Below are 17,790 nucleotides of genomic sequence, written 5' to 3'. Positions count from 1 at the left end.
AAATTAACAGTTTATATGCAAAAATGAATATAATAGTCAGATCAATTGAAGATATTAGAACAGAAATCAAATTAACATTTCACCAAGAGACCATTGAAGAAATTGATATTAATACACAGCAATGGATCAAACCTATTATTTTAAAGAAAAAAACAGGTCCATCTTAATTAAAATTAATAAATTGATTAACTCACAGGAAGAAAATAATTCAAAAAACTATACATTTGATGATAATGAAGATTTCTACCCAAGAATAAAAAACTTATCATCTATCCAATTTAATGCTGAGGAGTTGGCCCCTATTGGACAAATCACTCAAATATAATATTAATCTGGACCATAAAATTCAAAACAAATCAAAGATGATCTAATCAATTTAGAAACAGCCATAAAAGGAAAACAGAACAGAACTCCAAGAACCTTTCCGATACAATCTTATCCATGAACTAAACAAAAGTAATTTAAAAGTAACAAAATCCTAAATCAATAAAAACGTCAAACAATGATATGAAGTTTTAGTAACATCCATATCAAGAAAACTAAAAGAAAATAATTGTATAATATCAAAGGCTGACAAAGGGAATACTGTAGTAGTTATCGACAGTCAAACATATCAAGAAAAAGAGTTGAAACATTCATTGACAGCAACAAAATTAAAATTTAAAAAAGGATCCAACTCAAGAATACACAAAACTTATAAAATGCCACAATAAGTAAATGCAAAAAATTTATCAAAGCAGAACAATTACCAACTCAAAATGACAAATCCAAAAGCTCCTACTCTAAAAGGTCAACCAAAGACACATAAACCAGATATTCCAATTAGACCAAGTTAGTAAACTTTCGTAACTCTCCTACTTACAAGGTATGTAAATTTTTTAAATAACAAAATAAAAACCCACATACATTTTGAAAAATAATTACAGTATATCAAATTCAAGTAATCTGGCAAATCAAATTCGAGATATTCAAATTCCATTAAACTCTTTCTTCATTTCTTTTGATGTTAACAAACATGTACTCAAACATTCCAAAACAAGAAACAATTCAAATCCTAAAAGATAATCTAATAAAATACAGTAAAACTAGATATGAATGAAATTGACGATATCTTATAATTGACAAAAGCAACTGTTAATCAAAATTATTTTCAATACAATAAGGACTTTTACAAACAAGAAGATGGGTTGGCAATGGGATCTCCTCTTTCAGGCCTTCTTGCAAATATATATATATGCAACATTTAGAAAAAAACAAAATAATGAGTGACACTAATCCATTTAAAGACAAAATAATTTATTGGTTTAGATATGTGGATGATATATTATGTCTTTTCAATGGAGATGAGAACCAGGCAGAACACTTTTTAACATTTCTCAATTCTATATCACCAACAATTAAGTTTTTATAAAGAAATCCAAAAAGTCAAAATTAACTTTCTTGATATAAAGTATTTCTAATCTTAATGGAAAGCACTCATTTGAAATTTATAGAAAAACAACCCAAACAGATCTTCTAATACCATCATCCTCCTAACCATCCTTGGAAATACAAATTAGCAGCATTTCACTCAATGGTAAAACAGAATGTTAAATATACCAATGAGTGATGAAATAAAAATAAAGAAATAAAAATAATAAAATACCTAGCTGTCAAAAATGGATATCAACCCCAAATTGTAGACAAAAATGATTAAGAAGAAAACAAGAAAAAATTAATAAAACCAACAAAAATACTACCTAATCATAATACTACAGAAATTCAAAAAATATATATGTGTACCATTCAATACTAAATTAAACAAAGCTGTTCGAAAAAACCTTTCAAAATTCAAAAATTCTCCATCAGTCACCAAACAAGAAATAATACATTTAAACTTATTGAAAACAAAGTCAACCAAAATGATGACAAAACAGGAATTATACAAACAATCTGGAGTATACAAAATTAACTGTAGTGACTGTGAAAGCTATTATATAGTGGACAAACTGGAAGAAATTTTAATAAAAGGTTTAAAGAACACATACAAGCTTTAAAAAACAAATAACATGTCTACAATAAAATCAAATTTTTGCTGAACACCTATTGGAGACTGACCATAACTACACAAATATTGAAAAGAACATGGAAAATTTTAGATATCGAAAGGAAAGGAGAGAAGTTAAACACAAAAGAAGAATTACACATTTATCTAAATTATAATAAAGATCCTCATAACATTTTAAATAGTAATCTGAAAAATAATGACAAATCCAATTTTTGAAAAAAATTAAAATATTAAATACAGATTACTAATAAGAAAATTACAACTGTGTCATTTAAATTTAACGTATGTTTAAAAGGTCCATATGTGTATATCTCATTGTTTATTATTTATTTATTTATTTAGAGGTTAATGTACACTGAAGATGGTTAAAAACCGAAACACGTGTATGTAATAAAAAGTTTTAATTTAATGGGTTTTAGTTATTTTCATTACATTAATATACAATAATATATTTAAAATACAAGGTTATAAAAAATCAATTTTCAGCTACAATGCGCAAATTTAAAAAATCTAATTAAAATAAAAAATTACATTGTATAAATCTATTTAATTTAGAACATTCTATAACTCTAGCAAGCAAATTATCAAAAAATGGAGGTTATTTTGCGAGAAACTTTAATACAGTATATTTAAAAATGTATTAGGTTGTAGAAGTACTAAATATATTCAAGATTTATTAATATAAATAACATCAACATTCCAATACATTTTGATAAGATCTAATTACAGAATTATAAAATCATTTTTAATTTGTAAAATATTTTCCAAAAGAAAATGTTATTTATATCGATTAATCTCTCGGCTGTTAAGTTTTCATCCCTCTCTGTCTGTATGTTCTTTCGCACGGTATCTCGAAAACTGATTGAGGTATAGACAAGAAATTTTGCACGATGGGTTACTTTTTTATAGGCAAAATAGAGTGCAAAGATGTGGAATGTTTCTCAAACGTGTTTGGCTGAACGTTAGCAAATCCTATTTCTCAGAAGAATCTCAAAAGGGACTATGATATAAACTTGGAATTTTGTATATTTTGCTACGCTTCAGTGGGATGGCAAAATTCTTTTTCTCTCAGCCCGTCTTCCGCAAGATTTGTCGAAAACATTTTCCATACATTTTCCTTGAAACTTTGTACGAAGCTTTTGAACATAAAAAAATGCAATGAGTTTGGTTATGGTTCTTGTCGTTTAAAGAAATTAACTGAGCGTTAGTGAAGCCTAACTCTCTTCAGGTTATTTCGAAAATTATTTCAGCTGTAGACTTGAAGATTCACTTTTACATAGGCAAGATCATGTTCAACGGTAGTACATATCCTTTTCTGGGATTTGGCTTAGAATTAGTAAATAATGTTTTGATATATAATTGTCTATATGCTTCAACATTCACTTCTACATAGACAAGATCATGTTCAATGTTAGTGCACATCCATTGTGGGATTTGGCTGACACTTAGTGAAGAATTTACGTTTTACATTTATGACAGTGGTATCTTACATTTATACAGACTTAATATGTACAAACCAGATTACGAACATATACTAAAGCCTAAATGTACAGACCAGATTACGTACAGATTCTACAGCTTAAATGTAAAGACCAGATAGTACAGATACTAGAGTCTAAATGTACAGACCAGAATACGCTATCTGTCTGTCCGGAGGATTCATCAATAATAAAATAGCTATAAATACTGAATGCAACTTTAGCTACACGACACGTTCTCTGGCTTACTTCTACCGTGTATTTGTAAATGCACTTACATGGTTTTTAGCCAAGGATAAATCTTTTCGTTACATTATCTCTCCAAGGACTTTTGCACCCCAGACATCAACGTTAGCTTCCAGAGAGGTACTCTCTCATTGCATTAAGTTCTGTTTGGTGAACTTTCCTCATAATTTATAATTTCTCCAATTTGGACCCAGATAATCAATTAGGGAACCTTGTATTTAACACGTGAGTACTAACAGAAGTATTAAAGTATAAGTATTCGGATAGGATCTAACTCTATTCTCTAAAACACTGACTTGCAACGTAAACCGTTTATTCGGATGCAATGGGTATAAAGGAGCAGAAATGGGAAAATGTGCAGACAGAGTGAGAAAACTGGATCCCGGCGGGGATGAAATCTGACCAACACACAGAAGTATCAATTTGTCTTCCTTTGTTCTCCGGCCGTTCTTTATCTCATGATGTCTCCCCATACAATGTTCCGTCTTCATATCGTTATGTGGAACCGACAGAGCGAACTTTCCTACTTATTGAACATATGAAATGCTTTTAATAATTTTCAACATTTATTACAGCACTACTTATATAAATTTATAAAATAGGTTTTCCTGGTAACTTTGTTTGATTCTCATACGTTTTTTTTGTTTGACGTTAAATGAAATGAAATCGTCGTTGCGCTTTGAATTACATAGATGATGTTGACTTGTGAATATATGTAAACAAATTCATTTTTGGGACTTAGGAATGACATAATATTATTTTATTTTTTGATATTAGAGTAAATAAATAAATATTTGAGATGACAAGAGGATAAGGAAAGCAAAGACTAGTAAAAAATACGAATTCATCATCCAATGCTTTGATTATGACACGACGAAGTTTGACAAAATTACGCCTTCTCCTTTTCTCTGCCTACACAGTGCGTGGACTAATTAAACTGTTTCATAGTTATTGAATCTCTCAATAGCAGTAAAGCTGTCATTCACTTGTTATTACTTGTTTGATAATTATCGTTCTATTGAGTTATTGAACCTCTCAATATTAGAAAAGCTGTCATTTACTTGTTATTACTTGTTTAATAATTATCGTTCTATTGAGTTATTAAACCTCTCAATATTAGAAAAGGTCATTTTACTTGTTATTACTTGTTTAATAATTATCGTTATATTGAGTTATTGAACCTCTCAATAACAAAGATGTAATTGCACTTGTTAGAAAAGACTACTAATAAATTAAGGAAGTGACTTTCCCAGTATTTTGCTGATAACGTTCCAATAAACCTAGCTGTGGTAAACTCGCTGGAGTCTGAGATGGAGTTATAGAGAAGTTAGAAGAGGGATTCGTTGGTTCAGAATTATGAGGAAAATATGAGGACACTGACGACCAGTGGATTACAGCAAAACTTCATCATCTTTCTTTAAGAATAGAGAGGATGCCTACTGCAACTTCATGGGATAGTGGGCAGGAAGTCGTAAAAGAAGTCCTGTTTAAGAAGACCAAGGTCAGGTTTACTGGAGCAGCTTCTGATCCCGTAGTTTATCGGGAAAGGAGCAACAAGACTTGAAGACAGACAACTATGAGGGTGGTCAAGCAGCTGAGAGTGCGAGAAAGGGTAGTAGAGAACTGTCATGGGAACTAGTTCTTCTAATCTAGTTCCTCAGGGTTTAGAAGTCACTACATCTAAAACTTTATCGGTAACAGTATAAAAATGGGGTCTTCATTTTTATGGTGTACCAGGACTAAGCGTAGGAGCATTTTTACAACGGGTGGGAGAACTAAGGAGGGCTCGGCACGTCAAAATTATTTGATTCTGCAGTGGATATTTTTCTGGTTAGGCCTTGGTTTGAAATCGGTCAGCTCACTCATGGGTTACGAGCTCTGCTGAGAAATACGACTAGTATTCCAGTCTCCAATTATAATTTCAGTCTTCAACGTAAAATTCATAATCGTGTCAAAGGGGAGCATAACCCGGTTTATATGTTTCTGGCCGCTAAGGAAGTAATTTATGATCTTTTGCTGAACCTTTTCTTGAAGCAACACGATTGATTAAAATCTTGAGTATCCTCAATCATCATCTACAAGACTGTCTTTATGTTAGATCAAAACTCTTGATGAATACAAGAACACATATAGTTCATAAATCGTACACAGCTATGAAAGTAAGGAAGTAAAATAGTTAGCAAATCTATAAATTTGAAAGTCAGCCTTTCCTCTTCACATGAAAATGTACATATCCTCAACGAGGTAGAGGGTTGACATACTATGTTCTGCACACAACTTAAGCTTCAACTAAAATATGGTCTATCACAAAAATCTCAGATAAGTTTTTGTTCTGAATTCCAACAGGCAGAGTCGACGGTTCACTCGATAAAGTTAAGTCGATTAAGAGGAAGGAATGTTGGCTAGCAGTTGCTACATTGCAAGATTCATGAAACCCCTGTCATATCAGAGTAGGTAATATCTGCCGCAGCTAAGCCCCTAAATGGTATTGAGGCACTGCAAGTATGCTCTGCAGAAGATACAATATTTATTCCAATATTCAATCAAAAACTTCTCCAAGGTTCACTCGATAAAGCTCCAGATTACGAGCAAGGAATGTTGGCTAGCAGTTGCTAAATTACAGTATTAATGAAACCCCCTGTCATATCAGAGTAGGTAATATCTGCCGCAGCTAAGCCCCTAAATGGTATTGAGGCACTGCAAGTATGCTCTGCAGAAGATACAATATTTATTCCAATATTCAATCAAAAACTTCTCCAAGGTTCACTCGATAAAGCTCCAGATTAAGAGCAAGGAATGTTGGCTAACAGTTGCTAAATTACAGTATTAATGAAACCCCCTGTCATATCAGAGTAGGTAATATCTGCCGCAGCTAAGCCCCTAAATGGTATTGAGGCACTGCAAGTATGCTCTGCAGAAGATACAATATTTATTCCAATATTCAATCAAAAACTTCTCCAAGGTTCACTCGATAAAGCTCCAGATTAAGAGGAAGGAATGTGGGCTAGCAGTTGCTAAATTACAGGATTAATGAAACCCCTGTCATATCAGAGTAGGTAATATCTGCCGCAGCTAAGCCCCTAAATGGTATTGAGCCACTGCAGGCATGCTCTGCAGAAGATACAATATTTATTCCAATATTCAATCAAACACTTCTCCAAGGTTCACTCGATAAAGCTCCAGATTAAGAGGAAGGAATGTGGGCTAGCAGTTGCTAAATTACAGGATTAATGAAACCCCTGTCATATCAGAGTAGGTAATATCTGCCGCAGCTAAGCCCCTAAATGGTATTGAGCCACTGCAGGCATGCTCTGCAGAAGATAAAAAAATTATTCGGGTATTCAGTCAAAATATTCTCGAATAAAGTCAATTCATGTAACGTTACAAAGTCTCAACCCCCTGTGTTTTAATGAATCACGGTGAAGTTAAATTAGTGTTGTCAGGAAAAGGACGACTATCTATATTTTATATTGTTATGATTGACAAAAGAGTGGAAGGAGGAAAAATAAATTGTTAATCGTGTATTAGTAAAGATTGTTTGTGTCCATATTCTATCATTTTTTGTGGTTTAGGAAGAAGTGAAAGGAGAACAATAATAAGTATTCAATCGTAATATATTACATTAAAGATTGAGTACATTTTGAAAACCCGTATCGAGTTAAGGTTAAACATTATTTAAGAAGAAACACAAATAATAATACATATTATTAAAGTAGCATATGAACATATAAACGTATATATAACTCGTCAAACGTTAATTAATTATCATAACTTTATTGAAATTAAAAAGAATTATAACAATATCATTAATACTCCATATACTACTGTATAACTAATATGTATTTTTATATATGTGATATATACAAATCCAATATATAGGCATTCCAAGTTATAATAATAGAAATCCTTTTAAGCAAAAATTCATGTATTTAATACTTAAACTCCAAACAAACTCGAGGATTAAAATATGATTGGCTTGAGTTGAATAAATAAATTATAAAAAATAACAGTTTCGATAAATTAGTCAATCGTGTTACTCAAACTTTCAAACATTACCAATTATAAAGAATAAAACAATATTAATAATTATTTCTTCCTGATTTATCGTAGTATACATAATTCTCCCTGGGATCACAGAACAATACAGCACAAATATGCCTGTATGTAAGAATTGTTACATTCTTGATGCAAAACAGTTACTTTATTGTCATATTCCTCTGTTGTATCTCGAGCAGAACATCTCATCGTATCTCAGGCATCATTTCATATCTGAACCTCTCTTCGCTTTTCTGCGGTTTATGTTCTGAGAAATGGGTCTCTTCTCCGATGATGTCAGATCTTACATTTTAATACCGCATTCAGTGCACAGTAAAAGCAGAATGAAAGCACTTCTTTATGTGGGGTCAATGTCTTCTACCCAGCCTCAAGCGTGCTGCTCTGCTATTATTAAACTTTAAATGAATACAAGAATATTATTTCTGTCCACAAAACAACAATTTATTTTCTCCAACTTGTACTTCAGGAAAATACAGGAAATAAAAAAATGGAAAGGCGGTAGTGACTACTTCTTATAACGGGTTGTGAAAAAATGTATCTTAAAAAGTACGTTTGCTAATTACCACACTCACTCCTTGTTGAACGCTGCTGTTTAAAGAGTGAATGTTGCTCATTAAATGGTTATTTCTCACATTTTATAAACCTGTTTGTGATATTTTTTTACCAATTCATATATTAAAATGATCAATGACTTCTAAATATCGAAGAAATAAGTATTTAAACATTTTTTAATTACCGACTCTATTAGTTTCTATAATTTGGTCAGTATAATTACCACTACAATCTCGTATTTCCTAAATAGTTACTCCATTTTCATTGTCACTATGTTCTAAAAAAGAGATTGTGGGTTTATAATCACTAAAATAAGAAATAACAATTCTGGAAAAAACTTGCTAAATATCTTGTAAACAAAGCATCTACTGTTTTTCCATATCTTGTGCTTTTGTTTTCATTGTTTGACTTAGTTAAAATGTATTTATTTATTAAAGAGACAATACAATTTTGACGTATCTTTAAAAATGTATTTTAAATCTATTTTTACGTAATTTATTTTTTAAGTGAATGTAAGACAAGGCCCACAGTAATTGAGTAAAGGTTATAATTATAATCAACAGACTAATTTGTTTCCTGGATGAAATTACACTACGGCTTTGTTAGCAAGAAAAGATAATTAATTTGTTGTTTATCTTTTTTTAAATCTCGTCAGGACGAAACTAGTAGTGAACTTGAATAAGAAATTAATGTTAACCGTGTTTAAATTCAATTTATAATCCGATGTTATTTCATATTGCTATTAGTAATTAAACAATTTTACATTGGATTAAGTTATAAGTAGATTAGTAGGTCGTAGATTTATTCAAACCAATCAATATCCCGCCAAAGAAGTAGTCACTTCAATAAGGAGCGACAGTAACCTCTGACTGTCACGCCTAGATACCCACTGCACGGAGAAACGCCCCGCCTGACATAAAAATGGTCACGATGGTCCCGCCCCTAGCGGCTACAGAGCGAACAAACGTGACGCTTCGTTCCGTAACGCGAAACGAAAGTTTTCCCCCGTGCAAAACATACACCCATGGTCAGCCAAAAGAAGTAGTCACTTTAAACTGAACAATAAATAAACCAATGAACGTGAATATCTAATCGTCTGGCTGGATTTAGAGGGAAAACTAAAAGTTAATGTATGAACTAATATATGTCATATTGGAACAATATTCTTGGATTTATTTACTCGTCAATGCAATTACAACGGAATGTAAACAGGAATGTATGACAGAAAATAACAAGGCAATGATACAATGTCTAAAATGTGTCCATCTTACTTTCCGCTATCGAGTAAGGAGGAGGAGTAGTTCCCAATATATTTAATGCTTGTACTCTATGGAATTTTAAAGACGGCAATAGAAATCCGTTTGTCGCATTAGTAAGATTTGTATGGACAACGCTGAGTACGTAAACATTAATCTACGTTTATTGCTTTTCAAATACATATCTCCAATTTTACAAAATAGATTGTTTGAATTGTAGACAACTGTAAACAGTTAAATATCAAAATCAATTAAAAGTTTTACAGTGTCAACGACCACCGTAACCGCATGTATTATAAACAGGGTTGGGGTTATACAACATGTAATTTTCGAACAAAGGAATTGGCAGTTACAACTGATTGTAAAATGTTTTCTATGACGCTTGCAGGTATTGGGACATGTAGTGCAATCGAATCTAACTCGGCTAATTTAATTGTCAGTTCACTTCGAATGAACGTTGTGTATCTGTAACTGAATGGGCGGATCAAAATGAATAAATACTATATATTTTCTAGACCCTATATAGATTTTTTGAAGAATACTCTTATCTCATAATTCATTCATGAAATTGTTTCATACCTATATATTTATATATAACACTTATAAAACGGTTATATCACAATTCGATCAACCGCATATAGAGTTAAAGCTTCTATAATTTGTGCCCAATTTATTTTCTATGCATTAGAAACAGGCAAATCTTTCTTCCTCAATTCATCCGCGTGGACAGTAATCTGTAATGGTGTTCATTTGTTATCCATTTGAACAAACTACATAATTATAATCAGAGACACCTGGACAAGCCAGCCAATCAAATTAAATTTCATAACATTTGGGAGGGTAATGCAAAAAAAATATAGAGTCACTATCTTCTTCCTTAATTCGATATAACCACTAAAAACTACATATCCACTAATATATTGCATACTTGACTGACTCACTTACTCCTTACCACTGGCTAATCTATCACACATTTCATGATAACAACAATAACTACTGAGTCTGTGTTCAGGCTATAAAAATAAGTAAGAGTAGATGATGTATTGCATACTTGACTCACTTACTCCTTACCACTAGCTAATCTATCACACAATTCATGATAACAACAATAACTACTGAGTCATGTGTTCAGGCTATAAAAATAACTAAGAGTAGATGATGTATTGCATACTTGACTCACTTACTCCTTACCACTAGCTAATCTATCACACATTTCATGATAACAACAATAACTACTGAGTCATGTGTTCAGGCTATAAAAATAACTAAGAGTAGATGATGTATTGCATACTTGACTCACTTACTCCTTACCACTGGCTAATCTATCACACATTTCATGATAACAACAATAACTACTGAGTCATGTGTTCAGGCTATAAAAATAAGTAAGAGTAGATGATGTATTGCATACTTGACTAACTTACTCCTTACCACTGGCTAATCTATCACACAATTCATGATAACAACAATAACTACTGAGTCTGTGTTCAGGCTATAAAAATAACTAAGAGTAGATGATGTATTGCATACTTGACTCACTTACTCCTTACCACTGGCTAATCTATCACACAATTCATGATAACAACAATAACTACTGAGTCATGTGTTCAGGCTATAAAAATAACTAAGAGTAGATGATGTATTGCATACTTGACTCACTTACTCCTTACCACTGGCTAATCTATCACACATTTCATGATAACAACAATAACTACTGAGTCATGTGTTCAGGCTATAAAAATAACTAAGAGTAGATGATGTATTGCATACTTGACTCACTTACTCCTTACCACTGGCTAATCTATCACACATTTCATGATAACAACAATAACTACTGAGTCATGTGCTCAGGCTATAAAAATAAGTAAGAGTAGATGATGTATTGCATACTTGACTAACTTACTCCTTACCACTGGCTAATCTATCACACATTTCATGATAACAACAATAACTACTGAGTCATGTGCTCAGGCTATAAAAATAAGTAAGAGTAGATGATGTATTGCATACTTGACTCACTTACTCCTTACCACTGGCTAATCAATCACACAATTCATGATAACAACAATAACTACTGAGTCATGTGCTCAGGCTATAAAAATAAGTAAGAGTAGATGATGTATTGCATACTTGACTCACTTACTCCTTACCACTGGCTAATCAATCACACAATTCATGATAACAACAATAACTACTGAATCTGTGTTCAGGCTATAAAATAACTAAGAGTAGATGATGTATTGCATACTTGACTCACTTACTCTTTACCTCTGGCTAATATATCTCATATTTCATAAAACAACAATAACTACTGAGTCATGTGTTCAGGCTATAAAAATAACTAAGAGTAGATGATGTATTGCATACTTGACTCACTTACTCCTTACCACTGGCTAATATATCACATATTTCATAATAACAACAATAACTACTGAGTCATGTGTTCAGGCTATAAAAATAACTAAGAGTAGATGATGTATTGCATACTTGACTCACTTACTCCTTACCACTGGCTAATAATCACACATATTTCATAATGATAACAACAATAACTACTGAGTCATGTGTTCAGGCCTTTAAAAATAACTAAGAGTAGATGATGTATTGCATACTTGACTCACTTACTCTTTACCTCTGGCTAATATATCTCATATTTCATAATAACAACAATAACTACTGAGTCATGTGTTCAGGCTATAACAATATCTGAGCGGAAAATATATTGCACACTTTACTCTCTCTCTGTAAAATTAGACCCGAACAAATATTAATAAAAAATGTAATTTAAATTCAACCGATAGTTCTTTAAAAATCATACTCTGGATATTGAAAAACCTGAACAACTTGTCAAGCACCTTGACAGTGACATATACGATAAATATTGGCCGAAGCTTTCCCAATTACGTATCGGCCAACAAAGAGCAGAATATATAAGGCAGAAATCAATGCCCATTACGGTATTGCAAACTTGAGTCTCTCCTTCGTCCACTTTGGATATTCTATATTCATCCTATACTTGACTATAATAGTAAGGGAGTTCTGTACCGGTAGTAGTGGGCCACAACCAACAAAGTACGAATCCCTGATGTACTTAACATGACTGACTTCTTCCTTACCATTGTATAATCTATGACTGATCACATATTTAACAAAAATGGTAACTATTATTAACTTACGTAATCACACACAAACAACAAAGAACTGATAACTCTGAAATTGGTAACTGTAATGTACTTACATGACTAAATTCCTCGGTAACATTGGATAATGAATGACAGATTACATAATGTTTCCCCCATCAGGAAAATCTACTCGTGCCTGTATATAGATGCATAGGACTAGGAAGCCTAATCCAGTCAAAATACAAGTAAGATGGGTTATAAAACAGTATTTAAATGTATAGTAAAAGTTAAATAGTAACTTTGTTTTTATATCTGCATTATAGTACTAAGTCCTACATACTTAATATATTGTTAACATTTATAACTATACTTTACATAAAATTTATAATTTTCTTATCTCGATTAACTATGTGTTCAACAGCGAATCCTGAAATAATTTAAATAAGAAGATTTGTTTTTGTATTTTTTTCTCTTAGGACAAGAAGCTTATAAATTGCACTTAGTCCTGTAAGACTGGACTAAGCGCTGCTTCCGGAGTGACAGGATATTCAGGATGGGTAAGGTTAGGGAGTAGGGACCGCCTCCTATCGAGATCCATGAGGAAGAATTAGGGCACTACATCTCAAAGTCATGTCTCCCCGGAAGTTGGAGAGGCCAGCTCTGAACCAGCCTCTCCAGTCAAAGCAGGCAGGGGGTGGCACAGCCTTGTTGAGGTTAACAAGAACCTCTGAGATTAGGGAACAAACCCCACCAACTCCAATAGTCATCTTCCACAGTAGACTAGACCTATCGAATTGCCCATGAACCCCAGAATCTCAACATTTGCGGTTAGTGATGTGCCGCTACTGCACATCCATAAGGTTGCCCAGATTGAAGTGGCACATCGGTTTTTGCTGTGCCCAGTGGTGGGTTCAACTGGTAGGTATAAACCAGCCAGAAGTGATCCCTGCTGGGTTAAGAAGATTTGCTACCATGAAGCTTACTCTTTGCTTTCAAGACTATCAATGGAAACCATTTTATAATAATAGGTACATTAATTGAAGAAATGGTTGTGCTGTCATTTAATAATGTTTACTCAGAACAGTTGATAACATTTAACGAGATCTTTCAATTAATATAATTTATTTGCTGTAATTCTTTCTAAACGTCACAGTGGCAAAATTATTGTGCCTGGTAAGGTTTCTAGCAACAAACAAGAACTAAACTGAACTAAAGTTTGACAGGTGTTCCATGTATATTTGTTTCATTTTTCTAATTACCTGGTTTTCCCTGTGAAATTTACGATATTGTAATAAAATCATGTGACTAACTCGACGTTGTACAGTACTTTTTGTGTACGTAGGATATTGAACAATTAATTGGCTGAGCGTTAGTGGCTGTCTGTCCGCACGATACCTCAAGAAAGAAATGACCTATAGACTAGAAATTTTACAAGAAGCTTCGTGTTGATAAAATCAGCATAGTTCAATGTAGGTGAATTTCACTCCATGGGAATTGGGCTGAGGGTTAACGAAAAGATTTCCATATTTTCTGCCCTTGACAAAAATGTCAGGAACAAGAAAATCTTTCGATAAATGAGTTTGTAAACAGTCATAGGACATCTATGGACAGTAACTCGTGCCATAGAGAAATACATGTAGCCTAATGAAATGATTTATCAAGTCGATTTGTTTGGATGCAACATCAGCAAAGCTTGTTAGTCATACTGTGTGTGTGTGTGTGTGTGTGTGTGTGTGTGTGTGTGTGTGTGTGTGTGAGTGTGTGTGTGTGTGTGTGTGTGTGTGTGTGTGTGTGTGTGTGTGTGTGTGTGTGTGTGTGTGTGTGTGTGTGTGTGTGTGTGTGACTCAGTGTCTTTAAATTGTTAAAAATTAAAAATAATCTAGTTAACACAATTTTCTACTAGATCACTTCACGCACACTTTGTGTCACGTGGTTATTGTACAATTGGATAAGTTTCAGCTTTTCCTATTTAAAAATCTCTATCTGTAGTAGATTCTTTCAGCTATGGATACACTAACAAGAATAAACAAAGTCTGATTGGAGTGTGATTAGTTTATTATTACATCAAAGTTTTCAGAAATTTCACATATTGCTACATACAATGCATTGACTTCAGATACAGTAATTCCACTTATAAAAAATTGTATTCATGCAGATTAATTCAAACGCTTTTTCAATGTCGTAAAAAATTATAAATAATCGGATAAATTTTACATAGAAAGGAAAACTAATCTCTTGTTTGAAACCCGTTTATCGGCGTAATATCGGTTTATACGGAAAGTGGGAAACGTTTATATTCTGTCCATGCAGAGTATCGAACACGTATGCTTTTACATTCAGGACACCGACAGTGAAAACCTTCCGGAGATAACTTGACACTGTACATCCTGCAAGGCAGGAGACGTATATCTCAATATGAACCTTCAAAACCAATTCCAAGGAACTGCATTGCACTTATCTTTTTACATCAATTAAGGAACTCTTTGGAATACTACAGAATAAATCTGCTTACACACTTCTGAATATTAGTTCTCAAGTACTAACACTATTAATATATATATATATATATATATATATATATATATATATATATATAACATTATTAGTATGTTAAATGGCGACTATTTGTATATATTAACATAACATTTTGCAAACTCTAACATAATGGCGAAAATTGTTTAAGCCGTTTAACTTATTTTAATTACAGAAAACATTAGATATTTCACATTCAATTCACTTTTAAAAATACTGAGGAACATTTGTTTGCAGTGCAGCCAACACAGTTCATTATTTAATGATTTATGGGTATTAGACCATTCATCTTCATGAATCTCATCATAGTACTGAAGGTTCTGTAGGTCTTTGGAAACCGCCATTACGCATTACTACAAGTAGAATATTAATGAGCAACTGGCCACTGAGACCACTCATCCTCTTCATCGTGACTCATCCTCTTCATCATGGTACTGAGGGAGTTTTAGGTCATTGGAAACTGCCACTATGCATTACTACAAGTGGAATGTTAATGAACAGGTGGTCACTGACCACTCAACCTCTTGGATCTCATCGTGGTACTGACGGAGTTTTAGGTCTTTGGGAAACTGCCAACCATCACTATGCATTACTACAAGTGGAATGTTAATGAACTGGTGGTCACTGACCATTCATCCTCTTAGATCTCATCGTGGTATTGAAGGAGTTTCAGGACTTTGGGAAATGCCAACCATCACTATGCATTACTACAAGTGGAATTTGAGTGAGCAGCTGGTCACTGACCACTCATCCTACTACATCTTATCGTGATACTGATGGAGTTTCAGGTCTTTGGGAACGTCTAAATCACCACCATCACTATGCATTACTACAGGTTGAATGTTAATGAGAAGCTGGTCACGGAGACCACTTCATCCCCTTAGATCTTATCATGGTACTGAATGAGTTTGAGGTCTTTGGGTAATGCTAACCATCACTATGTATTACTACAAGTGGAATTTGAATAAGCAGTTGGTCACTGACCACTCATCCTCTTAGATCTCATCGTGGTACTGAGGGATTTTCAGGTCCTTTGGAAGGACTAAACATCACTATGCATTACTGCAAATGGAATTTCGACGAGCAGCTGGTTACGGAGACCTTTCAGCGCGATATCTACCACAACACATAAAGCTTCCACTGATTATATACTCGTATTTTCTCAGTTCCTTTATTGTTGTGCCGTGTTTAATGATATAACTGTTGTTTTAATAATATAATATAGTAAACCCAAAATTATTGTTTACTTTTATTGTTTAGCTTAAGGCAAGATAAGCATATCTCACAATGCTATGTTCAAATGCCAGCGTTAAAATTACACGGTCTAAGAGCTTGTCGAGTCTTAATTTTACTTTTTTCTATCCTAAAAACCGGGATTCCAAAATACTTTGGAAACAATTTTGAGTTGATTGCTAACGAAAGGAGGCGTGATGAACACCAGCACTGGTTTGTAGACGTTGCGAATTCCTCATAATAGAACGGCTTCAGAAGATTACGAATGGTTTGTACTTATACTTGTACGTCAGGTTAAGTGTAAGAAAGGTCTATGTACTGTAGTCCTAATTTCACCTGAAAAATAAAGATAACTTTAATTTTTTTTATCATGATACTCAATCCTGGCATTCATAGGGTTACAGTCTCTAAAGGTTGTGATCACTGGAAAATCTCATGCTTTAAGAAGCTAAAATAAAAAGCTATATACAATAATAAACTAATAAGTCCGTTGTAGATGGAGCTTATATTGGTACTGATAACTTACTTACATTAAAACATAAAACCAATATTTAATACTTTTATTATTTTATGAGGCCTTTCGATATCAAGGATATCTTCTTCAGACACATCACAAAAGTATATATCATATCACAAAACTTTTTTAATGTGTCTGAAGAAGATATCCTTGATATCGAAAGACCTCACAAAATAATAAAAGTATTAAATATTGGTTTTATGTTTTAATGTAAGTAAGTAATAAGTCCGTACATATCATTCAATCCAATGCTGCGTTGCAATGCTTCGATAATGCTCTTTTCTCTTCATTGTAATTTAGTTTTTTTATTGTACGTGGAAATCTTTTGTTTCAGTAAATGCACAACATTACATTCTCTTTCTAATTTATTAATCGTTTCATAGGTATTGTGCCATTTGGCCTGAAAAACATAAAAATAAATTAAAAATAAGTTAACGAATTTATTTAATATTACACTGAACTTATTTAATAACAATAATGTCATATGTATACACTATTGTACATTAGAATTAAGAGTAAACTCTAATTTCCATTATGTCAAAGCCACCCGTATGCTTTAAGAGCCCCACATGAGCTGTCAACAACAGCTTTTAACTCATGCGTAATAGAGTTAAGATAGATGACAGCTACATTGAATAAATGAGTGTTAGAGTGGGCGGAAAACACAAAGAGCACCTCATAAAATCCAGATAATGTCTGTTTCCGAGATCGTGTTTATCTCAAATTATTTACACGTTACATTATCGATGAA

The 17,790-nt window shown here is 32.9% G+C and overlaps 1 protein-coding gene across 2 annotated transcripts in view; it reads right to left on the bottom strand.

Annotated features, from left to right (window-relative positions):
- LOC124358003 (allatostatin-A) overlaps window positions 1-17,790 on the bottom strand; it is a 115,280-nt gene that overhangs the window by 23,319 nt on the left and 74,171 nt on the right. The window lies entirely within an intron of this gene.

The sequence above is a fragment of the Homalodisca vitripennis genome, chromosome 3 (genome assembly GCF_021130785.1).
Source record: "Homalodisca vitripennis isolate AUS2020 chromosome 3, UT_GWSS_2.1, whole genome shotgun sequence".
Classification (NCBI taxonomy): domain Eukaryota; kingdom Metazoa; phylum Arthropoda; class Insecta; order Hemiptera; family Cicadellidae; genus Homalodisca; species Homalodisca vitripennis.
Note: the sequence above shows the minus strand (reverse complement) of the source record. Positions and strands in the feature narration are given on the sequence as shown.